The 24,800-nt window shown below is 41.3% G+C and overlaps 1 pseudogene; it reads left to right on the plus strand.

Moving 5' to 3' along the window:
• Window positions 1-576: 576 nt before the first annotated feature.
• On the plus strand, window positions 577-7,900 carry LOC148453471 (RNA-binding protein 7 pseudogene; annotated as a pseudogene).
• The last annotated feature ends 16,900 nt before the right edge of the window (window positions 7,901-24,800 follow it).

A 24,800-nucleotide genomic window follows, 5' to 3' on the forward strand; every position in this document is an offset into this window, starting at 1 on the left:
GATTGGCTCGCAACCTGCACCAATTTCAAAATACCACAGTGACTCCTCTTCTTTCAAGTGCTGAGTGCTGTCCTGCAGTTGGCCACCCTGAAACATCTACATGCCTGTAGTTTTATTGCAATACTTCAATTTTTCCTTTGGACTGTTCACTGTTGTACTTAGAACTTATGCTGTGTATTTTAATGTTAACTCTTGTACAACTCTGCATAGACTTAGTGGCACCTAAAAAATATAAGATAAAAAAATAATAATACAATTATTTTATGAAATTGACTCCAATAATCTTTATTATAAAATATGTTTTTAATGAATATATAAATTATAATTACAAAAATTCACACACCAAATTATCTAAATCTGATAAATATAGGTATGTTGAGTAATAGCACTCAATACTTACTATTGAATATATTGATTTCACAGTCTGAGCGGACAACAGTTTTATGAAAAATGTTTAAATTATAGAGCATTGTTTAAAAAAAAATCTGAGCCTCATACAAAATTTACAGAGACAGCAATATAAAAAGAGATAGAGGCATGAGGGGGTGATTCAGAGGTGGACGCATCTTTATGATAATGCCGTGGCTGATGGGTATCCTATTGAGATGCCAACTGGCTACGGCACAATTCCACGGATGTGTATACAAGATGGTGCACCATCGCCCACATCATCAGACATTGGACCTGCCTGTGACACGAGCAGAATGTCCGACTGACCATGGCTGCCATTTCTCTGGGTCTCTGTAACCATTGGGGCATATGCATGAGCAGAGGGGAAACATCAGCCAATGCCTTCCTTGCATCCACCTCTGAATCTGATAACCCCCCAGAGTGAGACACAGAGATAAAATGTGAGAAAGAGAGACAGAGAGAGGGATACAGTAGCTTATTGAGAGAAACACCTGAAGCCCCAATGCTCATTCTCACGTGTATTCCGAATTGGGGAGGTGGAGATTGCAGACAAATGCCTTAAACGTTTCAGCTCTGGTTGGAGTGTGGCCTCCATTCCTGTCATTCCACAGCTGCTCAGGAACTCTGTTTCTGCTGTCATCTAGAAGAGGAGGGTTTAATGTTGGCTTCTTTTTTCACTTTGAGCCAGTCAGTGGCTACTATTTCTTGTAATGAGAAGCCCTCTGGCCAGTCATTAACTGTTGAGAAATACACGTCTGGTAGGGAAAGGGTTACCTGAAATGTATCAAATGACTAGTTTAATTATTATTTCTCTGCCCTGCGGGTAATGTTCTTTCGGCAAACATGAGACATGCTCACCTTCATATCCTCGCAATGACTTATCTGTACAAGGTGTGACATTGAGTGATTGTTGCTCACTGCCTATGATATCTGTGCAAAGATTGATGGGTGCTGAGTCACCCATTCATAGGTGGCAAATTATAGCTATCACACTGTCAGGATTACACAGACTACAAATGTGGTAATGAGGCAAAACTCCAAACTTCCTTACAAGACCGTAAGTAGGAGCTACTGGGCCCTATGGCAAAGTTTTGATGGACCCTCACTTCACCAGTGCCCAGCACATAGTAATACACATCTATTAAGGTCCCAGACATGCACAGCAGGGAGCAGGCTAACTGCATATTGTCAGCCTAAGAAGCTCTGCACTTACATGCTGTTTTCCTGCACATAGCAGGGAGCGTAATATGTAAATTCCAAATTCATTCTGTGATCGCGGCTGGCAGCCTTAACTGAGCAAAGCTGCGCGTTCATGTCAGGGATATAGCACTGATGCTGTATGCTTTGTGCCAGAAGACCCTCATTAATATGGGTTCTCTAGGCTAATATCTATATATGCAATAGTAGGATCCTGAATCTTAATCAGCTCTTTTTGGCAATAGATAACCCTGCAGCTGCAGGGACTGCTAGGCCTATCATTATGCTCCTGTGTCCTTACATAAACTATATTGGAGTCTCTGAAGCAATATATATCTTTTATAGTAAGAATAATGGCTAATATACAATTATTTGCCATTTTGGAAAGTTTGTGGCTGCAGTCCCTCGGAAGCCACACTAACACCCCGCTGGGATGGCTCCATGGGGCCCATTCAGGTATAAATGTGCTGACAAATAAGGTTAATTTTTTGGTTTCAAAATGTACTGATTCAGCGCTCACTGACATTATGTAACTGTTACTACAGTAAAATCACTTTGCCATAGAGCATAGTAGGCCCTATGAGAGAACTTGTACTGTAGTTCTCCTGCAATGCTAGATTTACGCTGTAGTGCAGTCACACGCACTGCCAATGTCAGATGTAGTTGAGGTATTTTCTATTTTACTGCGCATGAGTCTAAGTTGCACTGCAACGCATCCCGATTGTGTTCACACAGAGACGCAGTTGCTATTTTGAACAAAATGTATTGAAACTGTAATATGGCATTCCTGGGCGGTGACAGGGAGGTGGCGCACAGTATTGTCTCCAGACCAGGGTGACTTTCCACATACTGTATGTTAAATGCTCTTGTAGGTGATATGACAGAGCATGGGCACCCTGGTCATGAGCCTCTTTCTTTTCCACTTAAGTGTAAATCTACTTGCCCTTGTGTGCCTAATTGGCACAAAGCAAGTAATGCCCCTATTCAGCCCTACAACTCCACCAGACAATGCAGACTTTTGCAGCCTGCAGACACTCCCAGCTTTGACCAGGAGGTCAAGATTTTGCACTTTGTAGCTTCATAAATGACTGTTATTGCCAGAGGCACTGATATTAGAGTCACACAACCGTTTAAGTACTGTATATGAAATATTAACTGGAAAAATTATGTCAGACCCTGTTTGAAGACTGCAGAACATGGCTCTGGGTGTCCTAAGAATGTCCATGATGAGCAAATTCTTAAAAGATTTAGATCTTCATGTATCAAATTCAAATTACCCTATAGACCAGCTCTGTGTGTGGCACTTTTACGGTCTCAAAATTTATTTGCGGCACCCCTAAGCCAAGAGGTAGATTCTGATCAATTAGTGTCTTCTCAGGCAAATGTAATACTAGCAAAGGTTCTCTTACAATAATAACCTCTTATGTGTGCATATAACATACACATACACAAGGGCAGGGTCACACATAGACACATACATACATACATACATACATAAAGGCAGGGTCACACACACATACATACATACATACATTCATACAGGCAGGGTCACACATAGGGGCAGATATATGAAGCTCTGGGAAGTGATAAAGTGGAGAGTGATAAATGACCAACCAATCAGCTCCCAACTGTCATTTTTCAAACACAGCCTGTAACATGACAGTTAGGAACTGATTGGCTGGTCGTTTATTACTCTCCACTTTATAATTTTCCAGAGCTTCATACATCTGCCCCATAGACACATACATACATACATTCTCTATACCACCAGAGTATTGTATATACATACATACATAACGGCAGGGTCACACATAGACACATACATACATACATACTGTACTGTACATAAAGGCAGGGTCACACATAGACACATACATATATACATACTGGACATAAAGACTGTCACACAGAGACACATATATACATACTGTACTGTACATAAAGGCAGGGTCACACAGACACATACATATATACATACTGTACATAAAGACAGGGTCACACATAGACACATACATATATACATACTGTACATAAAGACAGGGTCACACATAGACACATACATACATACTGTACTGTACATAAAGGCAGGGTCACACATAGACACATACATACATATTGTACATAAAGACAGGGTCACACATAGACACATACATATATACATACTGTACATAAAGACAGGGTCACACATAGACACATACATACATACTGTACTGTACATAAAGGCAGGGTCACACATAGACACATACATATATACATACTGTACATAAAGACAGGGTCACACATAGACACATACATATATACATACTGTACATAAAGACAGGGTCACACATAGACACATACATATATACATACTGTACATAAAGGCAGGGTCACACATAGACACATACATACATACTGTACTGTACATAAAGACAGGGTCACACATAGACACATACATATATACATACTGTACATAAAGACAGGGTCACACATAGACACATACATACGTACTGTACATAAAGGCAGGGTCACACATAGACACATACATATATACATACTGTACTGTACATAAAGGCAGGGTCACACATAGACACATACATATATATATATACTGTACATAAAGGCAGAGTCACACATAGACACATACATATATATATACTGTACATAAAGGCAGGGTCACACATAGACACATACATATATACATACTGTACATAAAGACAGGGTCACACATAGACACATACATATATACATACTGTACATAAAGACATGGTCACACATAGACACATACATACATATATACTGTACTGTACATAAAGGCAGGGTCACACATAGACACATACATACATAAAGGCAGGGTCACACATAGACACATACATACATAAAGGCAGGGTCACACATAGACACATACATACATAAAGGCAGGGTCACACATAGACACATACATACATAAAGGCAGGGTCACACATAGACACATACATACGTACTTACACACATACATATGTGGCTTTGCTGCAGTCGCACTAAAAAGACCATCACAGCGCTCAAGGTCCCGTGAGACTCTACTAGCCCCATCTTTTTTTGACAAAAAATTGTCAACAGTAAGTCGCAATGCGATTAGGACACACCAGCAGCCTGTGCTGATTCATTTGATATGTAATGTAATACATGTATAACTGTGTGAATCTGTACAATGTAGAAGCTTTTTCATTCCAAGTTCCATTGTAGTTCATATGCAGGCTCATGTGCACACAGATATACAAGTGTCGCATATCAAATCAATCAATACAGTCTACTGGTGCATTCTAGTAGCAACGTATTGCGACTTAGGAGGGTATTCAATTTGGAGCGAAAAGTCCGGACTTTTCGTATGCCGGACTTTTCGCTCCACATCGGAGGCTTAACCCCGTATTCAATTTCAGAAGCTGCAGAATCAGGACCCGGCTGAAAGGTAAGTATCGAAAAAATCAGGGATTTTTCAGGAAATGTCCCTGGCACCCCCCTAAAGATGTCCAGACATGGGGGATCACTATGGGTATCCCCGTTTTTGCCTGCTGAAGGGAGTCTGGATTTTTTTAAATAGCCGCGGAAGGTGCATAAATGCAGCTTTAGAAGAAGGGGTGAAGAATAGCACTTAGATAATTTTTTGGGAAAAAATAACTAGTCCCATCAAATTTGGGGTACTTGAAAATGGGTGCAAGCATATTTTCAAGTCCCTAAAGTCATTTTTTTAAATTCTTAAAAAATGCACCTGCCGCTACCACCTGCAATGAAGAAAACACCTGATGCATACTTGGGAACCCCCCTGAATTAATTTAGCTGGTTTAGAAGTTTGTTCTCCCACATTTTTTTTTAACCCCAAAATTAAAGTACATTTTTTGGGGTGTCCTGAGGACTTTTTTTTTATTTTTTGACACAGATTACTTTTAGAGGACTCTCCCAGGGGTGCAGGCTATTTTTTTTAAGCCTGCACCCCTAAACCCCAATTCTGCACTTTTTTTTCACCATATAAAACATGGTGAAAAGTTATCCCCGTTTTTTTACACAGACTTCGCACTGGCAAAAAGTCTTTGAAATTGAATACGGGGATAATCAAAACAGGCGAAAATTGAATACGGGGAATATCTAAACAGGCATACGTACATACATACCTGTAAAACATAGATACATACATACATATACACACACACACATACATACATATATACAGACAGGGCCACACAGACAGACAGGAAGGGTCACAAAGACACATACATACATACATGTAAAACATAGCTAGATAGATACATACATACATACAGACAGGGCCACGCAGACAGACAGGAAGGGTGACAAAAACAATACATAGATAGATAGATACATACATACATACATATATATATACATACATACATGTGGAGAAGGGCCCTAGACTTCACACCCTGAATATATGTAATGGGAGGTGCTACCTGTTGAGACTATTGTTGCAGACACAAAAAAAAATGACAAGTACACAACTCCAACATTTCTAATTATTATGGATGAGCGGGTTCTGATTTCAGAAATCCGAACCCCCCGAGACATCCGATCCGAGCTGGGAACCGAGTCAGGCTCGGGTTTTCCCGCCTGGCTCGGAACTGAAATCGAGGCAAAACATCATCATTCCGCTGTCGGATTCTCACGGGTTTTGGATTCTATAAAAGTTTCGCGATCGCCGCCATTTTTCATTCCGACTGTGGAGTGTGCGTGCAGAGGGAGGGAGCTGGGTGCTCTTGGCTAGTGTTGTGAGATACATTACATACTGGGCTGGCTGGCTACTGTGAAGAGGGAGGGAGCTGGGAGCTGTTGCTGACGCTGGCTGGCTACTGTTGTCCATATAGGGGCTGGCTGTTGTCCTGTCCATAGGGGCTGTCTGTCTGGCTGTAGTGCTGTGTTCAGGGGGTGCTCGTCCTTCAGGGGTGCTCTCTTCACCTACCATCAGTGTTAAAAAAATATATATATATACTTTCTGTCTGCGTCCCGTGTTAGCCAGCCACACCTATCATCAGTGTATGTAGGTGCTCAGGTGTGCTGTGCTCTTATCAAGGGGCTGCTGCAAAATAATACAAATCATTTTTACAGGGGCTGTCCTGTAGAGGTGCATGGCTCGCTGCCCAAAATACAAATAATTTTTACAGGGACTATCCTGTGTGATGCAGGGGTACGCTGACCAAAATACAAATAATTTTTACAGGGGCCTCCCTGTGTGGTGCAAAAAAACAGGTAAAATCACAGAATTTATTTATTTTTGTTCCGACATTAACCTCAATAACATTACTTTCCACTCATTTCCAGTCTCTTCTGAACACCTCACACCTCACGATATTTTTTTTAGGCCAAAAGGTTGCACCAAGGTGGCTGGACGACTATGCTAAGCGACACAAGTGGGCGGCACAAACACGTGACCCATCTAGGAGTGGCACTGCAGTAGCAGACAGGATGGCAGTTTGAAAAACTAGGCCCCAAAAGGCGCTGAGCGGTGACATCGCGTCACCCATCGACTTCTGCTGCTGGGCACACAGGACGGGACTCAGGGGAGAGATGGGTGCTGTTCGTGGGAAACTTAGATCCCAGGGCCACAGAGGTGATCCTGTTCGGGCTGTTTCTGCAGGCTTCTCCTGCAATTAACGTTAAAATTCCAAAGGACAAGGATGGAAAATCGAAACAATTTGCTTTTGTCAATTTCAAACATGAGGAGTCTGTTCCCTATGGAATGAGTTTGTTAAATAGAATCAAACTCTTTGGGAGGCCGCTGAAAATTCAATTCAGATCAGGAAGCAGCCATGGCTCCGCAGAAGCAAATAGCGCAGCCTACTCACCACAAGGAAATGGCAGTTTTACTGGAAACAGTCCATCAACACATGACCACAGGCATGATGGCAATGGGGAGTTCACGAAATACTCTGAACTTTCCCCTCCTATTCCAAACTATCAGAGATCTTACTCTTCTCCGTACAGTCTTCAAAGACAAGCAATGATGAATAACTTCTATAGGTCGGAAGCCCCTCATGGATCCAGCACAGCAATGATGGCCCAACCCAGTTACTCGCCATCACATTATCCGCCTCAACAAAGTCGGTACAGTCATGAATCCGATCATTCTCCCCCACACTGATATGATTCCTCTTCCAGCCACTGATCCAGTAGAAGCCATAGCTCTCATCCTTATCAAAAGGAGAGTTACCACAGTAGCAGAGACGCATACTACAGAGGAGGTCAGGAGGAGCACTATCATGACACTGATGGCTGGAGTCCAATCCAGAGAAAAGAGAGTAGGTGGCATTCATCTCGCCAGTAATCTGTCACGGACACGTCTACTTTTTACTGGATTTCTGTTTGGCCAGTAGTCTCTCTTCTTTTACTTCTACGCAAATAAAAATCCTTTCCTTGAGCTGTTAGGTGTCCTCTAAAGGACCAGAAAATAAAGCTGCAAAATATTATTCTAGTATTATGGGCAGATGGTTATATTCTCACATTTATTTATTTTTATGGCTCACGTTGTGGGGGTTTTAAACAATGTTGTTTTTTGTTTTTTTTGTTTGAATTATTCAATGCAAGAAAATACTTTTTAATAGAAAACTTAATGTAAAGAGAAAAATATACCCTGTTTTAGAAGAACAGCACATGTCCTATTCTCAAGCAAATGAAAAAAGTGATATTACATTAAATCTACAACTACATGCATTAAAGGCATGCTATATGTGAGTTGAAAGGGCCTCTCCAGTTCCTAGTGAATGGATGTGCTGAATGTAGGTTCCACCCATACATTCACTACCTGTATTGTGCATAGGTATTTGATCCACCTTAGTGCTTACACAGAATGAGCGATCTAATCCAAATATCTGCCCAAATCACTAATCAAAGGACAGCAGTCGGTGAAATGCTGACCTCAGATGGCTGAATATCATACATGGGGGTATGTGTGTTGGGCCTTGGCGGGAGAGAGGAGGTGGACTGAGATAAAGTACTGGCCAGTCGGTATTTGTATGAGCAGACATGGCAGCCCCTGTAAAAAATAATTTGTAATGGCGTACCGCTACAGCAGACTGGGCAGCCCCTGTAAAAATTATTTGTATGAGTGTACCCCTACAGCAGACAGGGCAGCCCCTGTAAAAATTATTTGTATGAGCGAACCCCTACAGCAGACAGGGCAGCCCCTGGACAACACAGCACTACAGCCAGCCAGCCCCTATGGACAGGACAACATCCAGCCCCTATATGGACAAGGACAACAGTAGCCAGCCAGCCCCTATGTATTGTATATGGACAACAGTAGACAGTCAGCCAGCCAGCCCCTATGGTCAGCGCCAGCAACAGCTCCCTCTCTCCTTCTTCACAGTAGTCAGCCAGCAGTACTTTATTATTTTTTATTTTTATAACAGTCTAACACACTGAGCTCCCAGCTCCCTCCTAAGTCTGCACACTCCACAGCTGGAATGAAAAATGGCGGCGATCACGGGACCTTTATAGAATCCAAAACCCGCGCGAATCCGACAGCGGGATGATGACGTTTTGCCTCGATTTCAGATCTGAGCCAGGCCGGAAAACCCGAGCCTGACTCGGTTCCCAGCTCGGATCGGGGGGGGCTCAGAGGGGTCCAGATTTTGGAAATCCAAACCCACTCACCCTTAATTTTAATTAATTTGGATTTAAGTGTATCATTGGGCTGGTACTTGTGGTCCTGAAAATTTTAAGTTTGCTGATTCCTGAATATCCTATATTTTATATACAAGATTGAGTTCATTACTGGACATTTCATAACACAAACAAACTCAGGTCTCTCGATGTCTATTACATAGTTACAAGTTTACATGTCAGATTGATTCTGTATTTCACTATAAGCTATAAAAGATATTCTGTAGGGTATACTTTTTTAGATAAAATAAATACTATTAATAGTTTTATGCTCATTTATCTTCATATGACATATTGTAGGAATTCAGTTCAGCACAACAGATGCAATGTGCCATTCTGGAATGGCACACCACACCTGGTGGCATCGCATGTTTTTCCTTTCACCGATAGAGGTGCAAGGAAAAACTTGCAATGTTGAACTTACTGTATATGTCCAATATGTGTGTAGCCGGGCATTGCGGCGATAATTCCCCCATTGTGAATTAGTGCCCTGATTGATGGAAATCTATTGCAATGTACTACTGTTACTCCTATTGTTAAATTTATGAATATTTAGATTTTTTTAAGACAACAAGTAAATAAAGTAATAAATTAAGGACTATATCTGTCTTGTTTGATGTATTTTCCCAGGCTTTATTAGAAAAAAAGAATGTACTGTATCTATTTTTGGAAGGCAGTTTTTTTCCTCTTAAAACTGGGAGATAATCTTATATTTCACATGTTTACTCTGTAACAGTTTGTGTTTTAAGTTTTACATTTAATTTATTTTTACCTGTAAGTACTGTATTTAATAAAGTATTTTGTTGCATCTTTGATATTCTGTATTAATTCTAATATTCTTAGAAATAAATTATTGCATAACTGTGTCAATGACTTGCCTGCTGGAGAGTTGTGAGTTAATTTGCTTGATTGTAATGGGGTAGATCACATGTTTGTGATAAATGTATTGTGACAAGCCTGAGAGCTTTACTGAGTACTGTATTCATTTGTAATTTAATCTCTCTAATGACATAATGTAGCATAAATATAGAGCATGTGGGATGTGTAAGAAATAAGGACCTCAGATAGTGATTAACCCTTGACAGCCACACATCAGTTAAACTTATGACTGCTATGTGTGTCTACACTGTAAATTAAACACAATTTTATTTAATATTAATATTTGACATTGATATTGTTTCACTACCAATCTTCTAAAATCTTATTCTGGGTACACACTTAACGGTGCGTACCCAGCCGATGTTTCGTGTTTTTTTTTGGTGCAACAGCGATTTTAGTTTTTTTTGTGAGTTTTGGGTAATCGCAACTGTAATAGAGTGTGAGAACAGGCTTTTGCACATTTTTTGCTATTTCCACCAAATCGCAAATTTCCAACTTGCATCCAGATGTTTTCCCATTCTAAACTTACAACTCTTCAAATGTAATAGGTTGCGATTTTCAAAAATCGCAACCCAAACTTGACTAAAATTCACCAGAACTTTAGACCAGGCTTAGATAGTCAAGTTTAATGACACCCCCACCCCCCACCCCCCCAAAAAAGTGGCTAATTAACCCATGTGAAGTCCATAAAACATCATCACATGCCTATATAAACCACACCTACAGCCATTGCACCTGTGAGGGTTGGAGATATAGAGTTTGTACAGTCTTCATTGGAGGAGGGCGCAGGAGCATCACCAGATCCAGGTCCCTATTCTGCTTCGTGCCAGGCGAGGTTATCGACTAAGGATGGACCCAGGCTCCCTCTCAGATCATGAGGTGGTTCAGTTATTTAGATTGAACCGTACAAACCTCATGACCCTATATGAGCAGGTGAGAGATGATTTGGAACCTTTGGCTTGTAGCAACTATGCAGTGCCTGGGCTGCATAAATTAATGTGTGCCCTGCATTTTTTAGGCACTGGCTCATTTCAGTCAGTGGGCACTAGAGTGCTGGGGATTACACAAACCACTTTCTCATCATTTATCTCAAGTGTTATCTTCCTTTAAGAAGTTGTGGCGAACATACAGTCAGGTGCATAAATATTGGTACATTGACAGAATTTTCATATTTTGGCCTCTCTTCACCACCACAATGGCTTTGAAATGAAACAAACAAGATGTGCTTTAACTGCAGACTTTCAGATTTAATTTGAGGGTAATTACATCGAAATCAGGTGAACAGTGTAGGAATTACAACGGTTTCTATATGTGCCTCCCACTTCTTATTTTGTGATATTGCGTGACACACTCTCCCTAGTTGTGATATGTATCTCTCAATATCCATGTTACATTTATTTTATTATATAGTGCTATTTGACATTGTATTATTGTTTGATTTGGGTTCTACTTCATATCGATGTTTGTCACATCGATTACAATCTACACATATCATTTGATATATTGTTGCTCATTATTAAGGGCCTGTTCTCTTATTTATGGTGCAAGTTCATTCATTTATGTTCACATGTAGTCAGGGCTGGCATCAGAAATTGTGGGGCCCAGGACTGACAAAATAAACAGGGCACCCCACCGTGTTTTTGTCTCTCCAGTCCCGGCAGTCCCCACACTTACCTGGTTATTGTTGTTGTGAGACCTACTCCCCATGCAACGCGGTTCCTCTCTTTAAGGGGAGCAGTGTGATAGACGGGGATCTGGGCGGGTGGGCAGTGGGATTGCAGGGGTAAATGCAGGTTTTGCAATATATATAATATATATCTGCAAGTGATACCGTCTCAGCACCAAAAATGACAAAATCCTGCTCTGGAGCCCTCCTGAATATATCAATACACTATTGGCGAAACAGCGCCACTCATAGGTATAGTACTATCATGTAAGACTTCAAATGACATATAGTGTCTGTGTTCACCGTTTCAGTCCATCTGGACTTTTATTAAGAACATTCTTGCAAAAAGTCCAGATGGACTGAAACTTTGGACAAAGACACTGTTCGTCGTTTGAATTCTTGCATTTAAGTACCCATGAGTGACGCCGTTTCTCCAATACTGTATATATACATATATATGCACACACTAATATGTGTGTATGTGTGTGTGTGTGTATGTATGTATACACACACATGCAAATATATATATTTTTTAGAGATATGTACTGGATATATAAAACACTAACAGAAGATTCATACGCACACACAAGATACACGCACACACACATACACACAAGACTCACACACACGATTCTCCCAACATGTGCTACACACAGCCTAATGCATCAATTTATATAGGTGAAGCGGGGGCCTTACCTGCAGCTGGAGACAGAGTGCAGTGGCTGACCAAGCACTCAAACAACCCACGTAAGCTGCCTGGGAGGAGATGTGCGCTGCCGCATCAGATCTCCCCTACATTTTGCCATCTCCGTGGCTACGAGGAGCTGCCACGCATGCGCAGCAGCTCCCTTCACTGACAGCCTGTTAGGAATTCCAGTGAGACGGAGACAAGAATCTCACAAGAAAAAAAAAATACACACATTTAGTGGCTGCAATGGACTGGCGGGCAGGAGGGGGTTTCAACATACTGAAACTCCCCTGCCTTCGCTACTGGGATTGTGGACGGGCCCCCTCTCTGTCCGGGCCCGGGACTCCAGTCCCGGCAGTCCCCCCCTGATGGCGGCCCAGCATGTAGTGCCTTGTGACACACTGGAACTATTTTTTGATCTCTTACTTAGTAGGTTATTTTGATGATAGCGATCTTTCAGTTTATCAAACAGTAATATGCCTTTTTTTAGGTATGTCTCTATTTGCTATGCCGGTCTATTGTGTTATGTGTCTTCTTTGTGAAAGTGTTTGTGTATTAGTTTGTTTATATGCTATTATGTGTGCATAGTGACATCTATCATCTTTGCTGATATTGCCACAATTATCATATGCGGTTGGTAGATGACCCATGCATTGTTGTTATTATGTTTTCACTGATTGGTGACTGGGTTTCACGTGGTCTGGTCTCTCCGTGACGCCGATGCAGGTGCCTCTTGTGACGTCACATTTATGCGCAGGATGCCACATGCATTTGGTGACACAGACATTCCAGAGGGGGTATATAGGTGAGTAGATCTGTTTGTATATGCCCTGATGAAAATGTTTGCATAAAACATTGAAACGTCGGTCATACAGTCAGGTGCATAAATATTGGGACATTGACAGAATTTTCATATTTTGGCCTCTCTTCACCACCACAATGGCTTTGAAATGAAACAAACAAAATGTGCTTTAACTGCAGACTTTCAGATTTATTTTGAGGGTAATTACATCTAAATCAGGTGAACAGTGTAGGAATTACAACGGTTTCTATATGTGCCTCCCACTTTTTAAGGAGCCAAAAGTAATGGGACTATCAACTCAAAAGCTATTTCATGGACAGGTGTGGGCTATACCCTCATTATTTCATTATCAATTAAGCAGGTAAAAGGTCTGGAGTTGATTCTAGGTGTGACATTTGCATTTGGAATCAGTTGTTGTCGACTCTCAATATGAGATCCAAAGAGCTGTCACTATCAGTGAAGCAAGCCATCAGTACGCTGAAAAGTCAAAACAAACCCATCAGAGAGATAGCAAAAACATTATGTGTGGCCAAATCAACTGTTTGGAACATTCTTAAAAAGAAAGAATTCACCGGATAGCTCAGCAACACCAAAAGACCTGGAAGACCACGGAAAACAACTGTGGTGGATGACAGAAGAATTATTTCCCTGGTGAAGAAAAACCCCTTCACAACAGTTAGCCAAATCAAGAACACTCTCCAGGAGGTAGGTGTATATGTGTCAAAGTCAACAATCAAGAGAAGACTTCACAAGAGTGAATATAGAGGGTTCACCACAAGATGTAAACCATTGGTGAGCCTCAAAAAACAGGAATACCAGATTAGAGTTTGCCAAAAAACATCTAAAAAAGCCATTACAGTTCTGGAACAACATCCTATGGACAGATGATACAAAGATCAACTTGTACCAGAGTGATGGGAAGAAAAGAGTATGGAGAAGGAAAGGAACTGCTCATGATCCAAAACATACCACCTCATCAGTGAAACATGGTGGTGGTAGTGTCATGGTGTGGGCATGTATGGCTGCCAATGAAACTGGTTCCCTTGTATTTATTGATGATGTGACTGCTGACAAAAGCAGCAGAATGAATTCTGAAGTGTTTGGGGCAATATTATATGCTCATATTCAGTCAAATGCTTCAGAACTCATTGGACAGCGCTTCACAGTGCAGATGGACAATGACCTGAAGCATACTGCAAAAGCAACCAAAGAGTTTTTTAAGGCTAAAAAAGGGGAATGTTATCAATGGCCAAGTCAATCCCCTGACCTGAATCTGATTGAATATGCATTTCACTTGATGAAGACAAAACTGAAGGGAAAATGCCCCAAGAACAAGCAGGAACTGAAGACATTTGCAGTAGAGGCCTGGCAGAGCATCACCAGGGATGAAACCCAGCGTCTGGTGATGTCTATGCGTTCCAGACTTCAGGCTGTAATTGCCTGCAAAGGATTTGCAACAAAGTATTAAAAAGTGAAAGTTAGATTTAGGATTGTTTAGTTTGTCCCATTACTTTTGGCCCCTTAAAAAGTGGGAGGCACATGTAGAAACCGTTCTAATTCCTACACCGTTCACCTGATTTGGATGTAATTACCCTCAAATTAAATCTGAAAGTCTGCAGTTAAAGCACATCTTGTTTGTTTCATTTCAAAGCCATTGTGGTGGTGAATAGAGGCCAAAATATGAAAATTCTGTCAATGTCCCAATATTTTTGCACCTGACTGTACCTGGTGTCCTGTGATATTATTGCAATGAGTGCCGCCCTACTTCTGATGCTATATTATATATATATATATATCTCACAAAAGTTCCATAGCAAGACAAACATTGAAACGTCCAGGTTGGGACTATTTTATAAATTCGGCACCCCTAAAAACCTACTTATTTATACGAACATATTTTATGTATATTTCTCTGCGGTCTTTTATACCAAGATGATGGGAAATTCAAGTTTTCTAAAGATGTTTTTGATATATTTCTATTTATATTATATGGGTTATTAAATGTTTTTTTCTTGAGAGAAGCCATTTGTGATCATTTGACAACAGATATATGTACTATGTGATAGAAGAACTAGTAAAGTGGTCAATGGCAGGTACATTTGTCGTAGGTTTTTGGCTTATGTGTTCTAAAAAACCCCAGGAGAAGTCTGTTTTGTAATCAGACCAGAGTATCTGCTTTTGGAAAAGCCAGTTTGGGTCCTGGGGGTGTGGATGTGAGCAGAGGGATGGCTCCATCCACAGGCCATTCCAGGTTTTTCATTAGCGCTTGCAGCTGGAAATGGCTAATATAAGCATGGTTTGTTTGTGGCTCACACCTGAGAGAGCAGGCAGACTAGCCTGTTCAGAGACACTTGGTGATAATCCTTGTAAGTACTGTGCACGTGTTTTATTGATGGTGAGGGCAATAGGCCCTACCATTATTATAGAGAGGGAATCTGCTGTGTAGCTAGTGCCCAGCCGGGCTTGGACTTATGTTTATGTTTTGTTTATGTTTATATTCATTTGGCACAATAAAGAACCCCAGACTTGTATCCTGTTTCTATGGCTGCTGTGTGTGTAAAGAGGAAATCCATATACCCCAGGAGAGAGACCCTTAACCCGACTGTGTCACATTTGGTGGAGAATGCGGGCACACTGCAATTGAAGCAAGGAAAAATTTTTGTTTAAAATTTAAAAGGGACAGACACCAATTCGTCAGTGTGGATATAAAGTTGTGTCCTTTGAAGTCCATACAGGTGGCGTCCGCAGATGCTTAGGGAAGCCAGATTCTGCTTTCAACCTACACCCTAAGACAAAATGGAGGACATTGTTAAAGCTTTGTTCCAAGCTACGGCAGCTCAGCAGGAAGCTACCAGGGCTCAGCAGGAAACTAACAAAATTCAGCAAGAAGCTACCAGGGCTCACCAGGAAGCAAGCCAGGTGCAACTATTGGCTTTGGAGACAGCCCAGAGGCAACAACAAGTCACCCTCAAGGAAACCCGCCAGGCCATAGCGGAAAACAACCAGGCCATAAAAGAGGTGATACAACAGCTTACAGTCTGGTCTGGAGATGATTCCCCTGCTCTTCTAACTAACACTCACACCATATGGACCAGTCACTTTCTGCAAAAGATGACCCAGAGTGATGATGTGGAGACGTACCTTACAGCCTTTGAAAGTACCGCTGAAAGAGAGAAGTGGCCTAAAGAGCAGTGGGCAAGTCTTGTGGCACCCTTCCTGTCTGGACAACCACAAAAGGCCTACTATGATTTATGCCTGGATGATGCCAAGGACTATGCAAAGTTAAAACGGGAGATCCTAACCCGCTTGGGAGTCACCTCATTTGTTCGGGCCCAACGAGTCTACCGCTGGGAGTTCCAAATGGAAAAACCTCCATTCTCAGATGCATGACCTCATCCATCTAGCCACAAAATGGCTGCAGCCCGAGACACTGACAGGACCACAGATTGTGGAGAGAGTCGTGATGGACCGGTATCTGTGATCGCTACCTGCGTCTCTGCACAAGTGGGTGAGCCATGCAGACCCTAAGTCTGCAGACCAGCTAGTTGAACTGGTGGAGAGGTACGTGGCGGCTGAGGAGCTGATGAGTGTGCCCCACCGAGCCATGGTAAATGTACCTGCTATAGATCCAGCGATGGGGGCAAACCTCACGGAATGATCATTCTTTTGGCAGGTAAGTGCTACTAATGGGCGTCATCAAGCAGACACTTCCTGCCAAAATGCTGTATATTGCTTTGATCGTCCAGCACTTTCATCCTACTGATCCCGGAGCTCCATGGGGTCCCATGTAGTGAACCGTTTCATTCCTTTGCAAATGACTCATGTCTCTATCTTCTTAGCAAAAGACTCCTAAGTTCCATCTTGACTGTAGACAACATCAGCAGTGGAGAATAAGGCCAGCCATTTAACTCTCAGCATCAGGGTGGAGACCAAACAGCGGTCAAAGAAAGATTCTGGCTAAATTGGTGTACTTTACAGCTGAATTACAACGCTATATTACATTGTTTGGCATTATATTTACCTAAAGTTATCTGACATAGCATTTTGTCCCTATGTAAAATGTTGATGTATCACTGTTATGAAATGTTATCTGCTGAATTTTAGCTTTACATTTAACATTGTTATATATGTTATACACTTTTTTATTGTATGACACAGTATAATGTGCTTATATTACCGTCGTGCATTGTCTATATTATTTGTACATTGCCGCAGTATTGTATTAATATTAAATTGTTATGTAATAGTTATATGTTGTTCACTGAAGCATTTTTGCCTCTGTATATAGCATTGTTGCATATTAAGTTAATACACTGTTATCTTATGCAAAAATAGTGTTCAGTAAAATTATGTATTGTGTTTATACATTGTTGGGTTGGAGTAAAGGGTCCTGATTCACTGATTGCCTGGAAAATGTTTTAAATTAAAAATGGTGTTTCCTGACTAGCTGAGCCTCAGTGTTTACAGATTGAGGCTTACCAAATAGAAGAAACATTGCAAATGTACCTGCTATAGATCCAGCGATGGGGCAAACCTCACGGAATGATCCTTCTTCTGGCAGGTAAGTGCTACTAATGGACGTCATCAAGCAGACACTTCCTGCCAAAATGCTGTATATTGCTTTGATCATCCAGCACTATCATCCTACTGATCCCGAAGCTCCATAGGGTCCACGTAGTGAACCGTGTCATTTCTTTGCAAATGACTCATGTCTCTATCTTCTTAGCAAAAGACTCCTAAGTTCCGTCTTGACCGTAGACAACATCAGCAGTGGAGAAGAAGGCCAGCCATTTAACTCTCAGCATCATGGTGGAGACCAAACAGTGGTCAAAGAAAGATTCCGGCTAAATTTGTGTACTTTAGCGCTGCATTACGACGCTTTATTACATTGTTTGGCATCATATTTACCTAATGTTATCTGACATAGCATTTTGTCCTATATTAAATGTTCATGTATCACTGTTATGAAATGTTATCTGCTGCATTTTAGCTTTATGTTTAACATTGTTATATGTTATACACTTTTTACTGTATGACACAGTATAATGTGCTTATATTACCGTCGTGCATTGTCTATATTATTTCTACATTGCCACAGTATTGTTTTAATATTAAATTGTTATGTAATAGTTATATGTTGTTCACTGAAGCATTTTTGCCTCTGTATATAGCATTGTTACATATTAAGTTAAAACACTGTTATCTTATGCAAAAATAGTGTTCAGTAAAATTATGTATTGTGTTTATACATTGTTGGGTTGGAATAAAGGGTCCTGATTCACTGATTGGCTCGAAAATGGTTTAAATTAAAAATGGTGTTTCCCGCCTATCTGAGCCTCAGTCTTTACAGATTGAGGCTTACCAAAAAGAAGAAACAGTGAAAATGTACCTGCTATAGATCCAGCGATGGGGGCAAACCTCATGGAATGATCCATCTTTTGGCAGGTAAGTGCTTCTAATGGGCGTCATCAAGCAGACACTTCCTGCCAAAATGTTGTATATTGCTTTGATCGTCCAGCACTTTCATCCTACTGATCCCGGAGCTCCATGGGGTCCCATGTAGTTACCCATTTCATTCCTTTGCAAATGACTCATGTCTCTATCTTCTTAGCAAAAGACTCCTAAGTTCCATCTTGACTGAAGACAACATCAGCAGTGGAGAAGAAGGCCAGCCATTTAACTCTCAGCATCAGGGTGGAGAGAAAACAGCGGACAAAGAAAGATTCCGGCTAAATTGGTGTACTTTACAGCTGCATTACGACGCTATATTACATTGTTTGGCATTATATTTACCTAATGTTATCTGACATAGCATTTTGTCCCTATGTAAAATGTTGATGTATCACTGTTATGAAATGTTATCTGCTGCATTTTAGCTTTATATTTAACATTGTTATATATGTTATACACTTTTTTACTGTATGACACAGTATAATGTGCTTATATTACCGTCGTGCATTGTCTATATTATTCGTACATTGCCGCAGTATTGTATTAATATTAAATTGTTATGTAATAGTTATATGTTGTTCACTGAAGCATTTTTGCCTCTGTATATAGCATTGTTACATATTAAGTTAATACACTGTTATCTTATGCAAAAATAGTATTCAGTAAAATTATATATTGTGTTTATACATTGTTGGGTTGGAGTAAAGGGTCCTGATTCACTGATTGCCTCGAAAATGGTTTAAATTAAAAATGGTGTTTCCTGACTAGCTGAGCCTCAGTGTTTACAGATTGAGGCTTACCAAATAGAAGAAACATTGCAAATGTACCTGCTATAGATCCAGCGATGGGGCAAACCTCACGGAATGATCCTTCTTCTGGCAGGTAAGTGCTACTAAAGACGTCATCAAGCAGACACTTCCTGCCAAAATGCTGTATATTGCTTTGATCATCCAGCACTATCATCCTACTGATCCCGAAGCTCCATAGGGTCCACGTAGTGAACCGTGTGATTCTTTTGCAAATGACAGATGTCTCTATCTTCATAGCAAAAGACTCCTACGTTCCATCTTGACTGTAGACAACATCAGCAGTGGAGAAGAAGGCCAGCCATTTAACTCTCAGCATCAGGGTGGAGACCAAACAGCGGTCAAAGAAAGATTCCGGCTAAATTGGTGTACTTTACTGCTGCATTACGATGCTATATTACATTGTTTGGCATCATATTTACCTAATGTTATCTGACATAGCATTTTGTCCCTATGTAAAATGTTGATGTATCACTGTTATGAAATGTTATCTGCTGCATTTTAGCATTATATTTAACATTGTTATATATGTTATACAGTTTTTACTGTATGACACAGTATAATGTGCTTATATTACCGTCATGCATTGTCTATATTATTTGTACATTGCTGCAGTATATTTTAATAGTAAATTGTTCTGTAATAGTTATATGTTGTTAACTTAAGCATTTTTGCCTCTGTATATAGCATTGTTACATATTAAATTAATCGACTGTTATCTTTTGCAAAAATAGTGTTCAGTAAAATTATGTATTGTGTTTATACATTGATGTGTTGGAGTAAAGGGTCCTGATTCCCAGATTGGCTCTAAAATGGCTTAAATTTAAAATGGTGTTTCCTGACTAGCTGAGCCTCCATCTTTACAGATTGAGGCTTTCCAAAAAAGAGAAACACTGCAAATGTACCTGCTATAGATCCAGCGATGGGGCAAAATTCACAGAATGATCCTTCTTCTGGCAGGTAAGTGCTACTAATGGACGTCATCAAGCAGACACTTCCTGCCAAAATGCTGTATATTGCTTTGATCGTCCAGCACTTTCATCCTACTGATCCCGGAGCTCCATGGGGTCCCATGTCGTGAACCGTGTCATTCCTTTGCAAATGACTGATGTCTCTATCTTCTTAGCTAAAGACTCCTATGTTCCATCTTGACTGTAGACAACATCAGCAGTGGAGAAGAAGGCCAGCCATTTAACTCTCAGCGTCAGGGTGGAGACCAAACAGCGGTCAAAGAAAGATTCCGGCTAAATTGGTGTACTTTACCGCTGCATTACGATGCTATATTACATTGTTTGGCATCATATTTACCTAATGTTATCTGACATAGCATTTTGTCCCTATGTAAAATGTTCATGTATCACTGTTATGAAATGTTATCTGCTGCATTTTAGCTTTATGTTTAACATTGTTATATGTTATACACTTTTTACTGTATGACACAGTATAATGTGCTTATATTACCATCGTGCATTGTCTATATTATTTGTACTTTGCCGCAGTATTGTTTTAATATTAAATTGTTATGTAATAGTTATATGTTGTTCACTGAAGCATTTTTGCCTCTGTATTAGGGGTGTGCATCGGCCACTTTTCGTGTTTTGTGTTTTGGTTTTGGATCTGGATCTTTCTTCGTGTTTTGGATCTGGATTGGTTTTGCCAAAACCACCCTTCCGTGTTTTTGGTTCTGGGTTTTGTGTTTTGGATCTGTATTTTTTTGAAAAAAAGCATAAAAACAGCTAAAATCACAGAATTTGTAGGTTTTTCTGCTCCTATGCTATTATTAACCTCAATAACCTTAATTTCCACTCATTTCCAGTCTATTCTGAATACCTCACACCTCACAATAGTGTTTTTATGTCCAAAAGGTTGCACCGAGGTAGCTGGATGACTATGCTAAGCGACACGAGTGGGCGGCACAAACACGTGACCCATCTAGGCGTGAAACTGCAGTGGCAGACAGTATGGCATTGAAAAACTAGGCCCCAAACTGTACATAATGCAAAGAAAAAAAAGAGGTGCAAGATGGAATTGTCCTTGGGCCCTCCCACCCACCCTTATGTTGTATAAACAGGACATGCACACTTTAACAAACCAATCATTTCAGCGCCAGGGTCTGCCACACAACTGTGGCTGAAATGATTGGTTCGTTTGGGCCCCCACAAAACAAGCTGGCAATTAATCTGTCCCTGCACAAACTGGCTCTACGGAGGCAAGAAGTCGTCCTCATCCTCCTCATCCACAGATTCCTCACCCTCTTCAGTGTTATGTACATCCTCATCCTCACAGAGTATTAATTCGTCCCTGCTGGAACCACAGGTCCCTCTGTACGTTCTGGAGGCTGGTCTCCCTGGAAGAGTTGATCATTCATTTTATGAACATCATCTTCTCCACATTTTGTGGAAGCAACCTCCTACGCCTTTCGCTAACAAGGTTCCCGGCTGCACTAAACACTCTTTCGGAGTACACACTGGAGGGGGGGCAACTCAGGTAAAATAGAGCCAGTTTGTACAGGGGCCTCCAAATTGCTTCTTTTTCCTGCCAGTACAGGTACGGACTGTCTGACATGCCTACTTGGATGCTGTCACCGATGTAATCCTTTAACAGACAGACGCACGCTTGTCGCTGCTGCTTTGAGGATTCAAGTGCGGCTACAGCCCACACAATTCACAAAGACAGAAAAAAAAAAAGAATATTTTTATTGTTTGTGGAGCACACTTTGAGGGTTACACCACCCTCTAACAGACAGATGCACGCTTGTCGCTGCTGCTTTGAGGATGCAAGTGCGGCTACAGCCCACACAATTCACAAAGACAGAAAAAAGAAGAATATTTTTATTCTTTGTGTAGCACACTTTGAGGGTGTCACCACCCTTTAACAGACAGACGCACGCTTGTCGCTGCTGCTTTAAGGATGCAGGTGCGGCTACAGCCCACACATTTCACAAAGACCGAAAAAAAAAGAACAATATTTTAATTGTTTGTGTAGCACACTTTGAGGGTGTCACCACCCTTTAACAGACAGACGCACGCTTGTCGCTGCTGCTTTAAGGATGCAGGTGCGGCTACAGCCCACACAATTCACAAAGACAGAAAAAAGAAGAATATTTTTATTGTTTGTGTAGCACACTTTGAGGGTGTCACCACCCTTTAACAGACAGACGCACGCTTGTCGCTGCTGCTTTGAGGGTGTAAGTGCGGCTACATCGCACACAAGTCACAAACACATAAAAAAAATAGTTTTTTATTTTTTGGAGCACTTTGAGAGTTACACCACCCTTTAACAGACAGACGCACGCTTGTCGCTGCTGCTTTAAGGATGCAGGTGCGGCTACAGCCCACACAATTCACATAGACAGATAAAAGAAGAAGAATATTTTTATTGTTTGTGTAGCACACTTTGAGGGTGTCACCACCCTTTAACAGACAGACGCACGCTTGTCGCTGCTGCTTTAAGGATGCAGGTGCGGCTACAGCCCACACATTTCTCAAAGACCGAAAAAAAAAGAACAATATTTTAATTGTTTGTGTAGCACACTTTGAGGGTGTCACCACCCTTTAACAGACAGACGCACGCTTGTCGCTGCTGCTTTGAGGATGCAGGTGGAATCTAGACGGGATTTGGAACCGAGGACACACTACCTCCATCAATTGTCTAAATCCCACTGCACTAATGTCGGATACCGGACGCACGTCTAACACCAACATAGCAGTCAAGGCCTCAGTTATACGTTTTGCTTCAGGATGACTGCTGTCGTACTTCATCCTCATCGCTAGGGACTGTTGGAGGGTCAATTGTTTAGTAAAAGTAGTGATGTTCCTACTTCCTCTCTGGGATGATGAACAACTCCCAGCAGCAGCAACAGCACTAGTAGGAAGTGGTTCTTGATCTTTCCCTATTTTATTTTTATCAGAGAAAGTTTGGTCCTCCATTTATGTTATATTGATATATATACGTGCGGCTAAAGCGCACACAAACACAGAAAATATTTTTTCATTTTTGCTGGAGAGTAGTGCACTTTTTGGGTTACACCACCCTTTAAGAAATGAGCCAGCCGGCTCTTTACTTATGGGACACAGGCGCACGCTTGGCGCTGCTCCTTTGTTGATGCACGTGCAGCCACAGTGCACACAAGTCACAAACACAGAAAATATATATTTTTTTTGTTTGGAGTGTACTTTGGGGGTTACAGAACCCTTTAACGGTCAAGCCAGCCGGCCCTTTACTTATGACACAGGCGCACGCTTGGCACTACTTTGTTGATGCACGTGCGGCTACTGCGCACACAATTCACAAACACAGAAAATATTTTTTTTTTTGGTTTGGACTGGAGTGTACTTTCGGGGGTTACAGCACCCTTTAACGGTCAAGCCAGCCGGCCCTTTACTTATGACACAGGCGCACGCTTGGCACTACTTTGTTGATGCACGTGCGGCTACTGCGCACACAATTCACAAACACAGAAAATAATTTTTTTTTTGGTTTGGACTGGAGTGTACTTTGGGGGTTACAGCACCCTTTAACGGTCAAGCCAGCTGGCCCTTTACTTATGACACAGGCGCACGCTTGGCACTACTTTGTTGATGCACATGCGGCTACTGCGCACACAATTCACAAACACAGAAAATAATTTTTTTTTTGGTTTGGACTGGAGTGTACTTTGGGGGTTACAGCACCCTTTAACGGTCAAGCCTGCCGGCCCTTTACTTATGACACAGGTGCACGCTTGGCACTACTTTGTTGATGCACGTGCGGCTACTGCGCACACAATTCACAAACACAGAAAATAATTTTTTTTTTGGTTTGGACTGGAGTGTACTTTCGGGGGTTACAGCACCCTTAACGGTCAAGCCAGCCGGCCCTTTACTTATGACACAGGCGCACGCTTGGCACTACTTTGTTGATGCACGTGCGGCTACTGCGCACACAATTCACAAACACAGAAAATAATTTTTTTTTTGGTTTGGACTGGAGTGTACTTTCGGGGGTTACAGCACCCTTAACGGTCAAGCCAGCCGGCCCTTTACTTATGACACAGGCGCACGCTTGGCACTACTTTGTTGATGCACGTGCGGCTACTGCGCACACAATTCACAAACACAGAAAATAATTTTTTTTTTGGTTTGGACTGGAGTGTACTTTCGGGGGTTACAGCACCCTTAACGGTCAAGCCAGCCGGCCCTTTACTTATGACACAGGCGCACGCTTGGCACTACTTTGTTGATGCACGTGCGGCTACTGCGCACACAATTCACAAACACAGAAAATAATTTT

This window comes from Taudactylus pleione, unplaced genomic scaffold (genome assembly GCF_031769625.1).
Source record: "Taudactylus pleione unplaced genomic scaffold, aTauple2 ptg001147l, whole genome shotgun sequence".
Classification (NCBI taxonomy): Eukaryota; Metazoa; Chordata; class Amphibia; order Anura; family Myobatrachidae; genus Taudactylus; species Taudactylus pleione.